The 12,385-nt window shown below is 39.6% G+C and overlaps 1 protein-coding gene across 2 annotated transcripts in view; it reads left to right on the forward strand.

Annotated features, from left to right (window-relative positions):
• WDR7 (WD repeat domain 7) overlaps positions 1-12,385 on the forward strand; it is a 340,950-nt gene that overhangs the window by 285,990 nt on the left and 42,575 nt on the right. The gene's annotated exons all lie outside the window — the stretch shown is intronic.

Below are 12,385 nucleotides of genomic sequence, written 5' to 3' on the forward strand. Positions count from 1 at the left end.
ATGTGAAACAGATAGTTTGTTTCCAAACACAACAGTTATTACAAGCATTTCAACATCTTTGTAACAGCATTGATTCCCAAAATTCACATTTTACCTACATTTCTCAATGCTGTTTAATTTCCTTCCTAGCCTTTTTATTTTTCCCATCAACACATAAAAATGAGAATATTGACCTGTGTCTATAGATAGATATATTTATAGAGTCTATATATATTTAGTCCAGAAAATTTAAAAACACGAGGTAGGAGAATCACAGTACACTGAATTTATTCTGGATTCAGTGCCTTGTATTCTTTATATCCACTCTTGATATATAAAATACTTAAAATCTGGTATATTTGCTCAGTCATATCTGACGCTTTGTGACCCCATGGACTGTAGCCCACCAGGCTCCTCTGTCCGTGGAATTCTCCAGGCAAGAATACTAGAGTCGGTGGCCATTCCCTTCTCCAGGGAATCTTACCCACCCAGGTATTAAACCTGGGTCTCCTACACAGCAGGTGGATTCTTCACGGTCTGAGCCACCAGGGAAGCCCAGTTTACGCATAGATGGCAGTTTCTAAATAAAAGCTATGGAGCTTTTGGAGAGATCTAATACTTAAGGTATTTTATTTGCAAAGTAATAGAAGGCACGAAAGAGACTTTCAATTAAAGAATCTATTATTTCATGTAACAGAACATCTAGAGGTAGCTGGTGAAGTGAGCAGGCGGTGGTATCGTGACGGACCCTCCCTTCGTCACTGTGTTCAGAGCGGTGGTCTCTTTGGCCGGACCACTTCAGGCTACAAGATGTTGCCACAGCACCAGCAAGCTATGCAGAGGATACCATCCAGAGGCAAAAAGGAGAAGTTTTCAAAGCAAGCAGGCCATCTGGGAAAGCCTGTTCTCACGTCTCAGTTGAACAAAATTGCATCACATACCCATTTTTCAGCCTGTTGCTGGCAAACAGAATGAAATTATGATGGACTAGCGGAAGTTCACTCCTGAGATGAAGGCTGTCACCTTTATTGAACACAGGACCTTGGCTTGAGGAAGGCAACCAACATTTCCTCTCCAAGGGAATTTGATGATCTGGCCCTTGGAGTGATGTAAGATGTGATAAACAGGAAGGAAGGTTGATGGGATCTGGGTTTGGGACCTGCCCTTCCACCTACTATCTTTGAGACCTTAAACAAGTTACTAGCCCTCTTTCCTCGCCTGGAAATTAGGGGCATAATTTTAGGCCCTTTTAAAGATTAATTAAACTAACGTAAGACATTTAGTTTCATGATTGTTACAGTCTCAGTAAATGGTAGTGGTGGGTTGATTCATGGTCATCTTTAATATCCAATTTTGAGTTTCTGAATTTGAAAGACTCTTTTTGATGTAAGAACAAAACTCTTAATGGGAAATATGTTCCAGCCAAGTATACTAATAGCACGATGACTTCAGAAGACGCTGCTTTCCCTTTTCTTGGAGCAGAAACAGTAAACTGGAATGCTGAAGCACTTGATGAGGCTCACGAGGTCCGGCTGTGGTTCCTCTCCATGTGCGGTCTGGGGCCAGGGCCCCTTGCCTCATCACCCGAGAGGGGAGGACTGCCCTTGATAACCTCGCACTGTCCCTGCGCCCTCCCGGCCGGCTGAGCTGGTGCTCCAGCCTCAGCGCTGTTACGCTTCAGAGCCGTTACGCAGACGCACTTGAAGACAGAGTACACCCTTAGAAGTGATGTGCACTTACTCTGAATGCTTGACTGTTTAAGTAATTCTGCTCTTCCCTAAGTTACATCTTAATCGAGACTATTCATTAATGCAGTGAGAGGCACTGGAAGCATAGTTTACTTTCAGACAAATGTCAAGAGTAAGAAAACATCTGTATAACGCCCACAATACCAAGTTCAGAGCTTTTCTCTCATATGTGAGGGTGGCCGCTTGTAGCTGCGAGAAAGCCAGCTGCCGTAAGCCTCTTGAATTTCTCTGGGTGAGCATTCCAGCGTGTGGCATCGTTACTCTATTGCTGTAATTTATGTAAATATGTTGCCAGAGAGGAATTAAGACTTATCATTATAAATCTACAAGGATACAGCTATAACTCACACAGATTTATCACCTGTAGACATGTATATCAGGCCTCTGGAATTACAGCTTCTACTGTAGACAGAGGTTAAAGAAGGGAACAACTTACACGCCATTATACATTTCCGGCAGTTTGTCATTCGTCGGTAGTGGTGTGAATACAAAATACAGCAGGTGGACCATCTTTCATACAGCACAGTCTAATTGGCAAATTTCAGAAAGAACGCCAAACAAAAGATACCAAACGAGGAGTCAGAAAACTTAGTCTTAGACCCAGTTACTAAGTTCATTACTTAAATTCTGTGAGCCTGAGTTTACTAGGTGTAAGACTGGTTTTTCAAAAACCTGTTAATTCTACCCCATAACACTTTGCATGTTTTTGTGAGGTAGCCATTCTTTCATTCTTTCCTTTAATAAACATTTACTGGGTGCCTACTGTATATCAGTTCAGTTCAGTCGCTCAGTCGTGTCTGACTCTTTGTGACCCCATGGACTGCAGCACACCAGCCTTTCCTGTCCCTCACCAGCTCCCGGAGCTTGCTCAAACTCATGTCCATCGAGTCGGTGATGCCCTGCAACCATCTCATACTCTGTCATCCCTTTCTCCCGCCTTCAGTTTTTCCCAGGATCAGGGTCTTTTCCAATGAGTCAGTTCTTGGCTGACTCAAGTGGCCAAAGTATTGGAGTTTCAACATCAGTTCTTCCCATGAATATTCAAGACTGCTTTCCTTTAAGATGGACTGGTTGGATCTCCTTGCAGTCCAAGGGACTCTCAAGAGTCTTCTCCAACAACACAGTTCAAAAGCATCAATTCTTCGGCGTTCAAGTTTCTTTATAGTCCAACTCTCACATCCATACGTGACTACTGGAAAAATCCTAGCTTTGACTAGACAGACCTTTGTTGGCAAAGTAATGTCTCTGTTTTTTAATATGCTGTCTAGGTTGGTCATAGCATTTCTTCCAAAGAGCAAGCGTCTTTTAATTTCATGGCTGCAGTCACCATCTGTTGTGATTTTGGAGCCCAAGAAAGTTAAGTGTGTCACTGTTTCCATTGTTTCCCCATCTATTTGCCATGAAGTGATGGGACCGGATGGCATGATCTTAGTTTTCTGAATGTTGAGTTTTAAGCCAACTTTTTCACTTTCCTCTTTCACTTTCATCAAGAGCCTCTTCAGTTCCTCTTTGCTTTCTGCCATAAGGATGGTGTCATCTGCGTATCTGAGGTTATTGACATTTCTCTCAGCAATCTTGATTCCAGCTTGTGTTTCATCCAGCCCAGAATTTCTCATGATGTACTCTCATAGAAGTTGAATAAGCAGGGTGATAATATACAGCCATGATGTACTCCTTTTCCTATTTGGAACCAGTCTGTTGTTCCATGTCCAGCTCTAACTGTTGCTTCTTGACCTGCATACAGATATTTCAGGAGGCAGGTCAGCTGGTCTGGTATTCCCATCTCTTGAAGAATTTTCCAGTTTGTTGTGATCCACACAGTCAAAGGCTTTGGAGTAGTCAGTGGAGCAAAAGTGGATGTTTTTCTGGCACTCTCTTGCTTTTTCGATGATCCAGCAGATGTTGGCAGTTTGAGCTCTGGTTCCTCTGCCTTTGCTAAATCCATCTTGAACATCTGGACGTTCACGGTTCACATACTGTTGAAGCCTGGCTTGGAGAATTTTGAACATTACTTTGCTAGCGTGTGAGATGAGTGCAATGGTGTGGCAGTTTGAACATTCTTTGGCATTGCCTTTCTTTGGGATTGGAATGAAAACTGACCTTTTCCAGTCCTGTAGCCACTGCTGAGTTTTCCAAATTTGCTGGCATATTGAGTGCAGTGCTTTCACAGCATCATCTTTTAGGATTTGGAATAGCTTAACTGGAATTCCAGCACCTCCACTAGCTTGTTTTTAGTGATGCTTCATAAGGCCCAATTGACTTCGCATTCCAGGATGTTAGTGCTACTCACTGCTGAAATAATATATTTCTATTTAATGCCTATGAGGAAATTTATGCTTCGTCCAGAGACACACTAGAGCTGCCTTTCTTTTCCAAGTTGTGAATGCAGTGATATTCCCAGGATGTGAGACACTTCCATATTTAAGGAAAATTCTAAGCATTTAATTTGTCAGTGAGTCCTTAATAATATATTAAAAGAAGTTAAGCACCAAAGAGAGATTTCATGTCAAAGCAACAAGAGATAAGACTGGAGAGGTGGACTGGAGCTAGGTCACAGAGGCCCCTGAATTATGATATGAAATTTTGATATTATCCTTAATGCAGTGGAAAACTATTAAGGGTTCTAAATTAGACACTTGATCTGATTGAACTGTTGTGTGGAGAATAGATCAAAGGAAGACAAAAGTGGAAATAGGAAGACCAGTTAGTGACAAGGCTCTTCCAAAAGTATTCCAGGTGAGAGAGAAATGGACTGATTTGAGATGAATTTGAAGATAAAACTGAACTTGTGATGAATCCAGCATGGTTATTGAAAGAATGAGGTGCTGAGGATAATTCTCAAGTTTCTGATGTGAGCAACTGAATAGATGGGAAGTACTGGAAGTGGAACAGATTTCCTGAATAAGTGTGGTAGAAAATTAACCACTTAGTTTTTGATGTTAACTTTGAGATGCCTGTAAACATTCATATGGCACTGTCAAATATGTAACTGCCTGCTTGTCTTTGGAGATGATCATTTAGACATCATTGGCATGTTAATATATTCAGAGCCATAACAGTGGATGAGTATATAGTAAAAAAGAAGCGGGGACAAAGCCCTTAAAAAGTTCCACATTTAGCAATGAAATGAGAGATATATTCGCAGAAATAAGAGACTGGATGGTTTGGAGACACGAAGAAAATCAGAAAACTGGTACAAAAGAGGAGAATGTCTCATGAAAGAGACGCTGCCGAAAGGTCAAGTAGGATAAAAATTAAGAGAAGGCCATCGGAACTGGCAGCTGCCGAGCAGGCAGACTTGTGTGTACCATTCCTTAATGAGAGAGAAAGGAGAGGCGACTAGGTGTAGATATAGTATCAAGAGAGTTGCTTTTAAAAAATACATATTTTTAAAATAATCTGTAGGATATATGACCCCCACAGGGTGAACACCCGACTCAAGAGTTTACCCAGGTAGAACATTCAGCAGTACAAAGGGGCTTAAAATCGATACGAAGGATGCTGTTTGGGATTGGCCAAGAAGAAAAGACTCCCATGTGTTGTCTGTGTACTGAAATGTGGTGACACTATTATTCTGAGCCATTATAATATCAATTCAATGCCAACTCAGAGAATTCCAGCAGCATTGGATCTGTGCTAGTTAGAGTAATGCAGGGGTCATCAAGAGAGATCTTTGAAATCACGGCCTAAGATGAAGAGCAGTGCCTTCACACCTGGCTTTAATAAGTCACTTGTCCAGGGATTTCAAAACTGTGTATTACTTGCAAATCTGTTGGATTTCAGAAGCACTCAGCTTCTAAGTTTTCTTAAATGAAATTACTCGATAACCCAGTGCTTCCAGGGTTAAAGAGCATACATATCCCAGAGCGCTATTTGGCTATCTGTGCATCATATATATTTGACTCATCAAATATATTTATATTGGGTACAAATACATCCTGGCCAAAGCATTCTTGTCATGTTACTAAGAAGGAGGTATCAGTTTCGATGAGCACAATTTTTAGAGGCTTTCTCTTCATTTTCTCAGAACAAGACAGGGGTTTGCGTTCAGTTTACATATCTGAATTTCCATCAAGGAAATGCAACTGGCCTTACGGCTTGAAACTATTTTCCTATCATTTAGCCCTTTCACTGAAGAAAGCATTACTCTGGTCTTTCACTTTTTCCATAAAGCAAATAGAGAGCTGCTTACAACAGCCTTTGTCTGGCTTTGGCATTGATTTTAAATCACCTGGATTGATCATGTGGTTATGGGACGTTAAAAAATCCCACCAAACACCAAAGCCTCTAAACACAATTAGAATTGAGGGGTTTTTAATCTGTGAGCCGTGTGTCCATAGGAGTACATTTTAAATTGTCCTCAACTTCTGCTCATGTTTGGTGGGAAAAAGCACTACTCTGATGTATAGATCTGGGGTTGTGGAGATGCTCTCCGAGCACATAAGAAATGTTCCTAATTTTCAAAACGAGGGAGCATCTGAAATCTTTGTCTCTGAGTGTCCCACTGCCTCCACGGCTGCCTCGGCCAATAGGCGAGAGGGATGCAAAGCAGCCAGCTGTCCTGTCACACAGCCGGCAGTCACCGCACGGCAGCAGGACTTAGGCAGGCTGATCCCAACCGGGTTTGACAAAGAGGTGGAAGGTCTAAAATTAAATAGGTCAACACAAATTCTCTAATAATAGGTAGATGTGAAGGGACAACGAGGGATCCCATAGGAAAACTGCTTTTTAAAGACCGCTGATATTATGGCCTTTCATTTCAGATCTCCCATCATCGGTGGCATCTAAGTCTGAACCATCTTATTTAGTGATGAAAGACAGTTTCTATTTTCACCAGTTACTCTTGAGATTATTTCCATAAGGCTAACGTTTTCATGAAATAAGTATTTATAAAGAGTCTTAACTATTTTCAGAATCAGACTTCTCTTTTTTTTTTTTTTTTTTTTTTCAGACTTCTCTTTTTTAAAGGCAGATATTTTTCTGAGGCTTGCCGTGTAACTTCAATTTTGTTGTCATGGTGACCAGATAATATAACTTTTCAAAAATGGAAATCTGCCTTTAACCATATTGTACCAACGTACTAGTCTTAAATGCAGAGTTCATAGCAGACAATTTCTACTCAATTTCTCCCCTAGCTAACCTCTGAGTTTACTTTAAAGACATCAGGTTTCAATAATTACACACACACAGAAAACCCCCTTAGGTCTCCTAATCAACATAGTAACACAACATAGTAAGCAGCAACAAAGGGATTTTGGGTTTTGAATTCACATTCTTTCTAGTTAAACAACTTGTGCTGCCAGAATAATGTTAATTTTGGAGCATTCTTGCTAAACAATGTAGTAGTATTTTCCTTAGTACCTGTTAACTAATTGTCAATGAGTAAAAGAAACAAGGAAGTATCTTAGGAATAGGCTGAACAAATAGGTAACATTCTTTTAAAATTCCATAAAGAGCAGGGCTTTGTTTCCTAAATTCACCCACAAGCCATTTTACGCAGTTGTCGTTTTTTTCTTTTTTAATGTTCTTTTAATATTCATTTGAAATTGTAACAGTAGGAACATACTGTAGTCCTTCCTATAATATTATGTTGAGGAGGTGTTTACATATTTCATGCTTGATCTACTGTGCATTTTGATCCTTAAGGATGTTATTTTATCTGCTTGGGCAAAAAAAAGAAACTTTAATTTTGAAAAATAAGAAATAAACCTTAAGATGTTTTCCATTGTTCTTTTTCTTCCAGCACATTTCCTTCACATTTCAAGAAAGATGGCTTTACATAGTAAATTAGAATAACACCTAATGATTAACAGAATGATGGATGTGATGAATCACCTTTTTCTTTAGAAATAATAAATCATCATATTCCTACCCGTAAATTTTTACTGGAAATTGTGAAATATTAGCATCATATATTTAACAAGGTGTCAGGTACAAAAACTGTCGACAAAATGTTGCTCTCATAACCAGTAAGATGCATTAAAATGTTATGTTCCATTTTGGGGAACAATTCAAGTAATTCAAATATAATTTACAATTTCCTAAATTTAGTATAGTTTTACTTTTTGTCTACTCTTCGAATCAATCATACTGCTTGAGCATTATCAATATTGGGCCCCAAAGTTAAGGAACAGAAGCCTCCTGATGTAGAATTCTTCATTCACAAAAACCCTGATTAATCTTTCATTTTAGGATTATAAACTGAAATAATTCATAAGCTCAGGTTTGCCCTTTTCATATGTAAGTGATTCTATCCTGGCCCTTGTTTAGGTAGCACTTTCTTTCCTGGCTGTGGTTTCATTTTTAGGCAGACTGTTAGGTTTGGATTTTTTTTGGAATCCTGTTGGAAGGGTGAATTTGTGATTACGTGAAAGGTTAGTTGATTGCTCAGTTGCCGGCGAGTTTGCTCTCTTTCCAGTTGGGGGTGTTCTTCCTGGAGCAGCCGCAGTGTATCCTGGGAAGGGGAGCTGGGCGGCGTGCCCCGCCCCCCGGCTGTACGGCTGTATTGATTTGCCCTTCAGCGGTGTGCTGTGCAGAGAGAACCTCGGGCCCTGGTGATTATCTGCACGGTGTCTCCGGGAGCACCATTGACCCACTGTTGCTGCCTGCCTGTGGCTCTTGATTTTTCACACCGTCTCCATGACACTCGTAATAAAGCATACTCTCTTCTTGCCCCTCAGCCCTGAGCCAACTGATTCAGCCCAAGAAGGCCGCGATGTTTCCGGAGAAGGTTTATTGTATATGGGGTAAAGCGTTGTAGCGACTTTAGGATTCTGTCTTGTGTAGCTTAATACAGCAAGATTTCACACACAGTATTATATTTTTATTGTCTTACAGCCAACACTAGCTTTGCATATATTGTTAACATGAAACTTTGCATTATGAGTACAAAACTATAGTTCAAAAATGTTGGGCTAATGAAAAGCATTTTCTCTGTGCACATTAGGCTTGATATGTTGCTGCAATAGTTTCAAAAGTGAGTTGTGAAATATGTCACCAAGAGTGTACCATGATTTATTACTACAGTGCATGATGGTTTTTGGAAGCATCTAATTGTATTTAATTTACATATTTCTAATTTGCTATTGTCAAAATCTCCTCCATTATACATTTCAACTTCCAATAGGGTCACAAGTTAGAGAAAATCATGTGAAATCTTTCTTCTTGGTTGTCTTGGAAGACTTAATGGATCTGTATAAAACCCGGGCAACAGAATTGTCTCTCACTGGAGTCTGGTTCTTTCTCAACTCATTTATTTCTGATTTATGTCCAGGTGGTGTAAATTGAACCCCCTGACAGAAAAATCAGAGGAAAGGCATTTCGCGTCTCATTCCATCAAATTAATGTTTTTCTTTTAAATTAAAAAAATGAGTTCTTCTCTGTGATTCTCCGTGCCACACATCATGACCTTCTAGGGCAGGAGATGCCAACAGCTGTCCTAAAGCCTTTTCAAATCTAGGTACGGAGGCTTGACAACATTTCATTCACCTCTGGGATAATTAACGGGCACATCTGACCCATTGTTATGCAAGCATTGTTCTTTCAGAGCAGACTTGTACTTACGTGGATTTTGGACCCACAGTCTGTCAGGTTTGAGTTCTGTGTGTAGGAGGCAAGTGTCCAGTTTGCAACTCTGGTCACCATGGTTTTGAGCCCTCCCACCTGATGGCTTTCCATAGCACGAGGTTTGTGTCCCACTGAAGTATCTGTGTGTCTTTGGACATTCAGAACCACTTTAAAATGCACGTAAAGCTTCCTCTAACTGAGTCATAGTCATCAGGTATTGCAAAGGTTAAGCTTTATCATCGGCATCCAAAAAAAAAAGAAAGTGAGGTTTCATCAAAAACTTCCATCTTCACAACCTTTCGACCACAATTTGATGATTATTATTGATTATTTCACAGCCTTTCACTCACGCTCTGCCACTGCGGCCAGCCCTGATATACCGATAGGGCTTCAGTCCAGCTAAAATAAGACTCCATCTTGATAATGGACTGAGATGAGATGCTGTTATTTGATAAAGATAATTGATGTTTCACAGTGAATTGGAAAGCAGCTTCAAGAGCACTGTATTTGGAGCTGTATTCTGTCCACAAATATGGCAGTTGTTTACAAAAATAGAACAAAAGAATTAAAGTTAAATATTTGGACATGGTTTTTTAGAGCATTTGGTGCTGTGATTTTTTTTTTTTTTTGTCATGTCTGATTATTTTAAGCTGTAGTAGGAAAAAAAATAGGAAGGGGCATATCACATTATTTTTCCTCTTTGGTTTCAGGTTAGTATGTTAAAATCTTAACACAGCATGGGTGTTATTGATCAGTGTCCTTACAGACTTCATACCTAAATTCTGTATTTGGATTATGATGAATCACTGTCGTCCATAAACTGGGTATCTTAGGTTAAAGTTAAATTTCATGTTGTCGTTCATCTCTTGAACACTTTACATACTGCATGAAAACACAATTTAAATTATTGATCATAAACGTCCTGTCTCTTGGCAAATGCAGTCCAAGTAATCTGTGGACGCAGGTTAGGTTTCTCCTCATTTATTATTAACAAATTTCTCTAAAAATAACATGTAACTCGCTGTTTGTGTTTGTTCATCATGCTTCCTTCAGCCACCAGGTTTAAGTTGATTAAGGTATCATTCATCTTAGGTAATGTTCATCCGATTTCTTTTCGTCTTCTCACCTTCGTAACCTCTAATTAAGCAATAAGGCTTGACAGGGAGCATGGTTATCATGAGATAATGACACCCCAAGTGTGCTGAGCGGCACAAGGTTCAGCTGAGTGCTTCTAAACCTCTAGGGGTGTGATTATCTCACGATAAACATGCCAGGTTGCTGCTCACTGATACAGTGTTGTGTGCATGCGTGCATGCATGTGCGCACACGCACACACGCACTACTGTAGTTGTGGGGAGATGGACTTGTCCTTACCCACTTTCTCAGCCCTCCAAATTGTTGATTTTATAAACTTATTGCTTCACATCTCAGGCTTATAAAGTGTAAATCCGTAAGCTTCTATTTTATTGTCTCAGCAGCATCAGTTGGCTTACCAAGTACATCTTTCAACAAAATACAGATTTACTTTTCTTAAGAGGTAAAGTTTCCTCAGAAGAAAGATCTCATGGAAAGTAAGCATAATCTTGTTGTTACCATTTTACAGCAGTTAGTGGACCCCACTCCAATGAATGGTAAAAGATGAGGCATTCTTGTAAACACAGAAGAAGCAGGTATGTGCTATCATGCAAATGAAGTTATTAAATAGTTGAGAATAATACAGGAAATATTCATTGGATTTTTTGGGGTTGGAAAATCTTTTTAGCTTATCACAAGTAACCATCACAGTTAAAAATAGACCGGTGCAGGGGAGGATATGTATAACTAACTATATATACTATGACTATATTATAGCTATTATATATAGCTGTATAGTTATAGTTTCTCCCTCATACACCCAGACCTTTGTACATGCTATTTCTTCATCTAAGACTTCTCTTTATTTCCACCCTACATATACCATAGGGCCTCCCAGTTGGCTCAGTAGTGAAGAATCCACCTGCCAAGCAGGAGACCCGGATTCCATCCCTGGGTCAGGAAGAGTCCCTGGAGAAGGGAATGGCAACCCACTCCAGTATTCTTGCCTGGAGGATCCAATGGACAGAGCAGCCTGGTGGCCTACAGTCCATGGGGTGCAAGGAGTCAGACACAACTGAGCATGCATGCGTCACATATATACAGTCTCCCTCCTTCATTAAATTAACCGTGATCCTCACTCATTCCTAATTACAGCAACCATTTACTTCCTCACTGGGACATCAAACTGTAATTTGGGGAACTATCCAGTTGCTCACCTCCTTGTTCTCCTGAGAATGAAATCATGGCACATGTGTTTCTTAGCTTTGATTACAACACATGAAAATCATGTTTTATAAATAGTCGGAGAAAAACTAGTTGAATGAAATTTGAATTCATCTCAAGGGAGGTAAGTGATCTACCTTATTGGGAGAAGGGGAAGGAGAGCTCTAAAATTTGTAGACATCATGTAGACCAAGCAAAATTAGTTTGTGGACCACACTGAGCCTGTGGACAGCCTATAGACTTGGAGAGAAAGATGAGTGTTATAGGCTGAGAAAGAAAAAGGAATCCGTGTCTGTTGAATTCTCAGTCTTACACCTCTATTTTAAATGTAGTTTATTACAGCAGCTCAAGATGTTATTTAAATTGTGAATACCAATACCCTGTTTTATAATGTGATCCCAGAGATCTCTAAGGGAACAAAATATTAGTGGAAAGAGAGGGTCTACATCTTTCAGTTCAGTTTCTCATTATGATTTCATGTATAATTTAATATAATGTTCAGACAATTCATGCCTTTCAAAATATATTATTATTTATGTTATAAATATATTTTGCCAGATTTTTAACATTTTCCATTTCTTCTTCTAATTAATTACATTAATTAAAACTGAAGACATGAGGCCTGCTCAGTGTAAAGTAACCTCAAGCTTTTGCTGTTTAATTTTATAAAGCACTCATAATGAAAAAGAATAATTCAGCTAATCAAATAACAACTTCTCTTTCCTTACCTATCTTGATTAAGACAGCTGGTCTTTTGAATCACTCCTGTAGCCTAAGAATTCATCCCAGGCTAG

The sequence above is a fragment of the Cervus elaphus genome, chromosome 27 (assembly GCF_910594005.1).
Source record: "Cervus elaphus chromosome 27, mCerEla1.1, whole genome shotgun sequence".
Classification (NCBI taxonomy): Eukaryota; Metazoa; Chordata; class Mammalia; order Artiodactyla; family Cervidae; genus Cervus; species Cervus elaphus.